Source organism: Cebus imitator, unplaced genomic scaffold (genome assembly GCF_001604975.1).
Source record: "Cebus imitator isolate Cc_AM_T3 unplaced genomic scaffold, Cebus_imitator-1.0 Scaffold159, whole genome shotgun sequence".
Taxonomy (NCBI): domain Eukaryota; kingdom Metazoa; phylum Chordata; class Mammalia; order Primates; family Cebidae; genus Cebus; species Cebus imitator.
The window spans coordinates 2,652,647-2,659,882 of NW_016107474.1; the positions used below are offsets into that span (position 1 = coordinate 2,652,647).

At 47.0% G+C, this 7,236-nt stretch overlaps 1 protein-coding gene across 6 annotated transcripts in view; it reads right to left on the bottom strand.

Annotated features, from left to right (window-relative positions):
- The window catches only part of ZDHHC7 (zinc finger DHHC-type palmitoyltransferase 7), a 53,360-nt gene that overhangs the window by 30,405 nt on the left and 15,719 nt on the right, over positions 1-7,236 (bottom strand). The window contains exon 1 of one of the 6 annotated variants that reach the window (XM_037743917.1): positions 5,871-6,223. The exons of 4 other annotated variants lie outside the window; for them this stretch is intronic. The gene's annotated coding sequence lies outside the window, so the exon portion shown is untranslated. Of the gene's footprint in view, positions 1-1,133; positions 1,153-5,870; positions 6,224-7,236 lie in introns of those variants that run through there. One more of the 6 variants, XM_037743916.1, reaches the window with a different exon arrangement.

Genomic DNA, 7,236 nt, shown 5'->3' on the forward strand with positions numbered 1-7,236 from the left:
AATCTTCCCACCTCAGCCTCCCAAAGTGCTGGGATTACAGGCTTGAGCCACCGCGCCCGGCCAACAAACACAATTTTTTAAATAGGCAAAAAGATCCAAACAGACACTTTATTAACAAGGTTATACAAGAGGAAAATAAGCACTTGAACATGCTCACCACCATGTGTCACTAGGAGATTGCTAATTAAGACAATGAGACAACACTACCTGCATATGAGGATGGCTACAGTAAGAACCACTGACCAGATCCACCGAAGGAGAGGATGCTGAACGGCAGGAACTCTCCTCTATTTTCATGTGAACACAAAATGGTACAGCCACTTGGAAGACAGTTTTGCAGCCTCTTACAAAGTTAAATATACCCTTACCATCAGATCTAGCATCACGCTCTTAGGCATTTTCCCAACTGATGTGAAAATTTAACATCCACATAAAACCCTGCAAGGGATATTCATAGCAGCCTTATTCATATTCACTAAAAAGTGAAAGCAACCAAGATGTCTTTCAGTAGCTGAATGGATACCTGTGACACATCTATACAATTCAGCAATAAAAAGAAATTAAATATTAACACACAATGGCATGGGTAAATCTTAAAAACATATTGTTAAGTAAAAGAAGCCAATGAAAAGGCTACATATTGAGGACTCCAATTATATGACATTTTGAAGGGGGCAAAACTAGAGATGACAGTAAACGGATCTGTGGTTGCCAGGGGTCGGCGAGTGGGTAAAGCGCGGGGGGCTTGCTTTCCTGCAGTGTAACTGCGTGACCCTGCGAAAGTGGAGACAGAACATGATGAGCTTGCAATACCTCACAGAACTTTATAACACAGTGAACCTTAATGCAGGCAATTGGAAAGGAAAATAATCTAGGTGGTCAGAGATGTCAGGATGGAATGCAGGCTATGACAGAAGAACCTACCTACCTACCTATATTACAAATGTATGAATGTACAAAAAAACCGTACTGCAGAGGGCATCGGAAGGGTGCTGGCCTAAGAAACTTGAGTGGAATTTATAAGACTTAGGTCTTACACCGTTAACAGGAGCCATATGCACCTATTCTAGTGGATAAAGTTGTTTCCCATGGGGCACGATGAACAACTCTGAAACCATTATATTAACACTTACATTCTGGAATTTCACAGTGAAGTATGCACTGGCTCATGCCTGTAATTCCAGCACTTTGGGAGGCTGAGGCAGGATTGCTTGATCCCAGGAGTTTAACAGCAGCCTGGGCAACACAGCAAGATCTCGTCCCTACAAACAAACAAAGCAGGCCGAGCACAGTGTGGCTCAAACCTGTAATCCCAGCTTTGGGAGGCCGAGGCAGGTGGATCACCTGAGGTCAGCAGTTCGAGACCAGTCAGACCAACATGGTGAAACCCTATCTCTACTAAAAATACAAAAATTAGCCTGGTGAGTTGGTGCACGCCTAAAATCCTAGCTACTCTGGAGGCTGAGGCAGGAGAATCACTTGATCTGGGAGGCGGAGTTTGCACTGAGCCTAGATCACACCACTGCACTCCAGCCTGGTCAACAGAGAAAGACTCTGTCTTAAACTTTAAAAAAATTACAATAAAAATATAAATAAAAATTTTAAACAAAAATTAGCCAGGCAAGATGGCACACATCTGGGGTCTCGCCTACTTGGGAGACTTAAGGAAGGGAATCGCTTGGGCTCAAGCAATCAAAGTTGCACTGAGATATGATCACACCACTGCACTTCAGCCGGGGCAACAAAGCAAGACCCCATCTCAAAAGAAAAAAAAAAATTAAGTAAATGGATGGCAAGAGCCAGGCTTCTCACTACTGACATGGAAGTTTCCAGGTAAGAAGAGGAGGAAGCTAGAATGACCTACATGGTAATGGATTAGAGTTGGAGACCTGACTATGAACTCATTTTTGGTTTAAGATAGATCCAGGCAGTTACATACAGAATTATCTATAGATATGGACACACACACAGGTTAGCATCCACACATATATTTACTTGCTCTGTCAGTTGAGAGGGCCTAGAAGCAACAACCCAACAGCCACCAACACACCTAATTCCCAGATCTTGGTTTTTTGTTGTTGTTGTTGTTAATATGCAAGATTGGGCCTTGCTATGTTGCCCAGGCTGGTCTTGAACTCGGGCTCAGGCAATCTTCCCACCTCAGCCTCCCAAAGTGCTGGGAGTATAGGTGTGAGCCATTACAGATCTTGGATTTTAATACCATTCTCTAATAAAATAAAAGAAACCAGGATTGAGGCAAAATTTTATATATATATATATTTATTTATTCACACACACATATACACACACACACACACACACACAAAAGATGAGCCTGGAGCATCTTATTTATATTGCTGGAGAGTAATGAAGTGTTCACAATACACACACACAATCGTGGGGACTCGGGGCACGTGAAAAGGACACAGGAACCAAGTGAAACAGCTTCCAGTGGCCAAAGCTGGAACCACCTGAGCAACAAAATAAAACAGTGCTGCTCTATAAGCCGAAGCATACAGTAAACATGCACAAGTCCAGACTGACATAAAGCCATAGTTGAATAAGCAGAAAACAGACAAACACCCTGCACCGCGAATCCAAGAAAAGCACGCGCCTCCTTCTGGGATGGAAGACGTGGCTCCCCACCCCTCAAGTACAGCCACATGCACAGGGACAGTTTCCAACAGGTAGAGTGAGGAAAGGGGGAACATTACTGAGGAAAAACTGGGCAAACACCACCTCAGTCAGCCGGGTGTTCAAGGCCACATCCACAACAATGAGTTGTGTGGACAGAATCCAGCCTTGACAGGCTGTGATGATACAGGCCCTCTACCTCATAACGCGAGTTTAGTCCTGGGGAAAATATCAAACAAGTCCCAATACAAGAGCATCCTACCAAAAGTCCCTGACCGGCAGCACTGCTCAAAACTGCCCAATCACCAAAACAAGAACATCTGAGAAAGTGCCACAGCCAAGAGAAGCCTAAGGAGACAGGCCCACTCATGTCCTCCATGACTCTGGGTGGGATCCTGGGACAGAAAAAGGACATTAAGGAAAAGCTGAAGCCATCTGAATCAAGTGTGAATTGTACTGACAGGAGACAGAAGGCGTGGGTGGAGTAGGGGATGGTAAACAAAGCAGAATGATCCTTCCTCCCTGGAGGAAGAAACGGGGGCTTACAAAGAAACCCGGGGATGAAGAGAAGTGAAAGCAGTTCACACTCAGGAAGATGAGTGCAGTCTCAGCAGAGAACAGGGGTGGGGCTGCGGGCTGGGAGGGCCTAGGAGATTGCAAAATGGAAGAGGGGTGGAGACGCAGAAGCCGACAGTAACCCTGTGGGGCCCAGACAATGCTGACCCCTTCACTGTCTAACGGAGGACGGGAATGGCTGGTCCTTTTATCCAAAAGCCCAGCCCAGCACCCTAAACTTACCCCGGGCTGGAGATTGGCCAGGATGATGGGACAGAAAAGCAGAGGAACGAAGGCAAGACCAAGATGCAAGCTGAAGAGGCCAACCTCAGAGTCCAGGGGGGCAGGGGGAAGGGCCTGGTAAGCCGGGTGACCGGAACTCAGGGCACGAAAAGCCGGAGGAGCCTGAGAAACAGACTCAGAGAAAGTGAAGGGACACTTGAGGCTAGGTCCAGGGGGAGCTCTAAGAGTCACTCAGGAGAACACAAGGGTTCCTATGGGCCGTGCCAACAGGGGGTCACACAGGAGCAGGGCCGAAGGCACCCTCATCCCAGGAACGTCACCAGCCTGCATGAGTAAGGGAACCTTAGTCAGTATGGGGAAGGCTACAGGGGGAGCTCACATCCTCACTCAACTTGGAAAACGAGCGCAGCACTCAGCTTACCCACTGCAGTGAGCTGATGGCGATCACGCTCCTAAGTGCTCAACTGGCAATCATGAAATATTCAGTTTGTCCTTTCAAATCCTACCATAAGAAATAATGTATGCTCTATGAAACCACGATTTTCTACTCAAATTACTGAATCCAAAGGTCAGAACATTAACTTTTAAGGAAAAAAAAATCCACACCACAATATTAACCCAACTAAAGCCAAGTCTCAACGATATGCTGGCACATAGGCCACACTGTGAATAGTAACCCTGCCCGACCTTTCTAGAAGGGCATTTCATATTAAAATACTTAGTCACTCTACAAAAGGAAGTGGACACTGCAGATCAGAAGCATGGCAAACTGGGGGCACACACACAGCACACAATAAACCATGGAAGCGGGACAGGGAACGCCAGTCTCAAGAGTGAGGGGCCTGGGGGACAACACTGAGTTCCTACCCACCAGCCGCAGCCGTTCTCTGCCTGGACACTTCTCCACTCAGGTCAATGCCAGGAGCACCTGGGCTTAGTCCTTGGTCTTCCCTTCATATATATATTCTCCACAAAGGAGCTCATGGGGACCTCAGGCTCATGAAGCTTAAAAAAAAAGAAAAAGAAAAAAGGAGGGCTAGGCTCAGTGGCTCATGCCTGTAATCCCAGCACTTTGGGAGCCTGAGGTGGGCGGATCACAAGGTCTGGAGTTCGAGACCAGCCTGGCCAACATGGTGAAACCACATCTCTACTAAAAATACAAAAATTAGCCAGGTGTGGTGACACACACCTGTAATCCCAGCTACTCGGGAGGCTGAGAAAGGAAAATCGCTTGAACCCAGGAGCAGAGGTTGCAGTGAGCCAAGATCACACTGCTGCACTCCAGCCTGGGCAAGAGAGCAAGAGAGACTCTGTCTCACCAAAAAAAAAAGAGAAGAAAATGGTATCTGGAAAACTGTCAGGCTGACAACACATCACTAAGTGCATATATCCAGCTGGTCACCCAAAAACCCCACTGCAGGAGGGTCAAAGCAGAACCTCCCCCCATCAGTAACAACCCCACTCTTTCCATTCTCAATAAATGGCATACCAGGGGCAAAAAACAAGGACTCATCCTTCGTGTATCTCTTTCCCCAACTCCCCACATCTAGTTCATCAGCAAGTCCTATAGGGTGCACCTCTAAAGCCACCCCAAATCTGACTATCTCGGATAGTGATAGTCGGATTTGGGGTGGGTTTAGAGATGCACCCTATAGGGTGGCACTTTTTTGGTGGCCAGCTGGATATATGCACTTAGTGATGTGTTGTCAGCCTGACAGTTTTCCAGATACCATTTTCTTCTTCTTTTTTTTTTTTTTTTTTTTTTTTTTTGTGAGACAGAGTCTCTCTCGCTCTCTTGCCCAGGCTGGAGTGCAGCACTGTGATCTTGGCTCATTGCAACCTCTGCTCCTGGGTTCAACCAGCAAGGTCCCAAGAGCTCTCATTTGGGGAGTGCTCACATCACCTGGGGAGTCCTCTCTCTACTCTCATGGCTTTGCTCACCCAACAATCCAGTCCCCCATGCGGCACCCAGCACGGTCTTCTACAGAGAGAAATCAGGTGTCATTCTCCTGCCTAAGCCCATGTAATCGCTGCCTTTTCAGTTAGACTAAAATCCTCCCCCCACCGCCACCCCACCACCATGGCCTAGAAAGCCCCACTCCATCTGGAGCCTGCTGGCCTCCCTTCCTAGCACCCTCTTCCCGGCTGGCTTGTTCTGCCATCACCTCAATGGAATGTCCTTCGTAGCATCCCCAGCACTCGCGAGCCTCACCACACTACAAACATTCGTTGAGTGACTAAGTAAGGGAAGGAGGGTGCTTGAGGCAGACAAGAAAAAGTAGAAAGGAAGCCCGCAGGCAAATGACAGGGGCATGTGGCAAAATCTGCCATGGGAGTGGGTCAGAGGCCCAAAGGAGCCTCGGAGAAAAGGAGTAGAAGAGAAACGTACAAGAGTTACAGAGAAGGAGGGAAAAGGGGATGAAGAGAAAAACCCCCACCTGTAGGGAAGTCACAACTCCAGGCCCAGAACACACGTGCGTGGGACCACACTACAGCACACAGCCAGACGAGGCAGTCTCCAAGGAATGCTCACTCAAACTCCAAAGGTTCCCCTTCCATCCCTGTACGAGAGCCACAACCTAATGTTGACAGTCAAATGGAGCAGCTATTTTTAAAAATCCCAGTATGGTAACTAAACCCTCAAGAAATCTAAATCCAGAAATAACAAGAACTCTAAAGTTCCAAACCTCATTAAGTGTCCTGTCCCAGGGAACAGCTGAGCCTGAATCAGACCGGTATTCCCAACCTCCTTCCCTATCTTCCTAGAGCGTACTTGTCTAATACAAAATCAGCTTTTATGCTAGATTAACCAGAGTTCAAAATACTAAGAAAAGATGACCCGCTAATAATATATTTAGCTCTCAGTTACAAGCTAATGACATCATCAAATACTTGTGAGAGGAAAGGCTATTTACTGAGCATCTACTGTGTGTCAGGAGATTTACACACGTGACCACCACCCTAAAAGCCGGGCATTCGTTAGCTCATGTTCAGGATGACGAAATTGAGTCTTAGAGGCTAGGTGTCTTGCTCAGATCCACAGCCAGTTAGAGCGGAGTCAGAACTGTTTTGACGCCAAAGCCCATGTTCTTACATTAAAATACACTGGCTTCCAGAGCTCTCGGTTTTAGAAAGTGCATTCTGTAATGAATAAACTGAATGTGGGAAATATGGAATCTAAGAATTCAAAGCATTTCAGTGAACTGTAAAAGCCAGTCTCCAGTGAGACTGGAAGCCTCTCTAGCTGACTGCCCCTCCCACGGGGTGCTGCAAATGAAATGCAGTGTTTCCCAGTGAAGCAAACCACCGGCTGAACACAGAGCTAGCATCTTTTTCAAAATCAGTGACATTCCTCATGCAACCAGGATTTATTCAGCACCTTTTAGCCTCTGGACACAAAATTCCTCCTCCCCTTCATTCCTACGTTTATGATACGACACTTCCACTTACAGCTCTGATTCTTCTCATCTTTCCCACAACCCAAGTTTAGGTAGCCCTCGTTTCTAGCCTGTACCTCTGCAGAATACTAACTTCAAGGGTCACTAGCTTCCAGTGACTCTCCACGTGGCTGCAGGAGTTATCCTTCAAAATCATAGTACAGGCCAGGGGTGGGGGCTCACACTTGGAATCCCAGTGCTTTGAGAGGCTAAGGCAGGAGGAACACGTGAGTTAAGACACCAGAGTGAGCAACATAGGGAGACCCTGTCTCAAAAAAAAAATTAAAAATTACCTGGGCACAGCAGCACACAGCTGTAGTCCCAACTACTCAAGAGGCTGGGGCAGGAGGACTACTTGAGCCCAGGC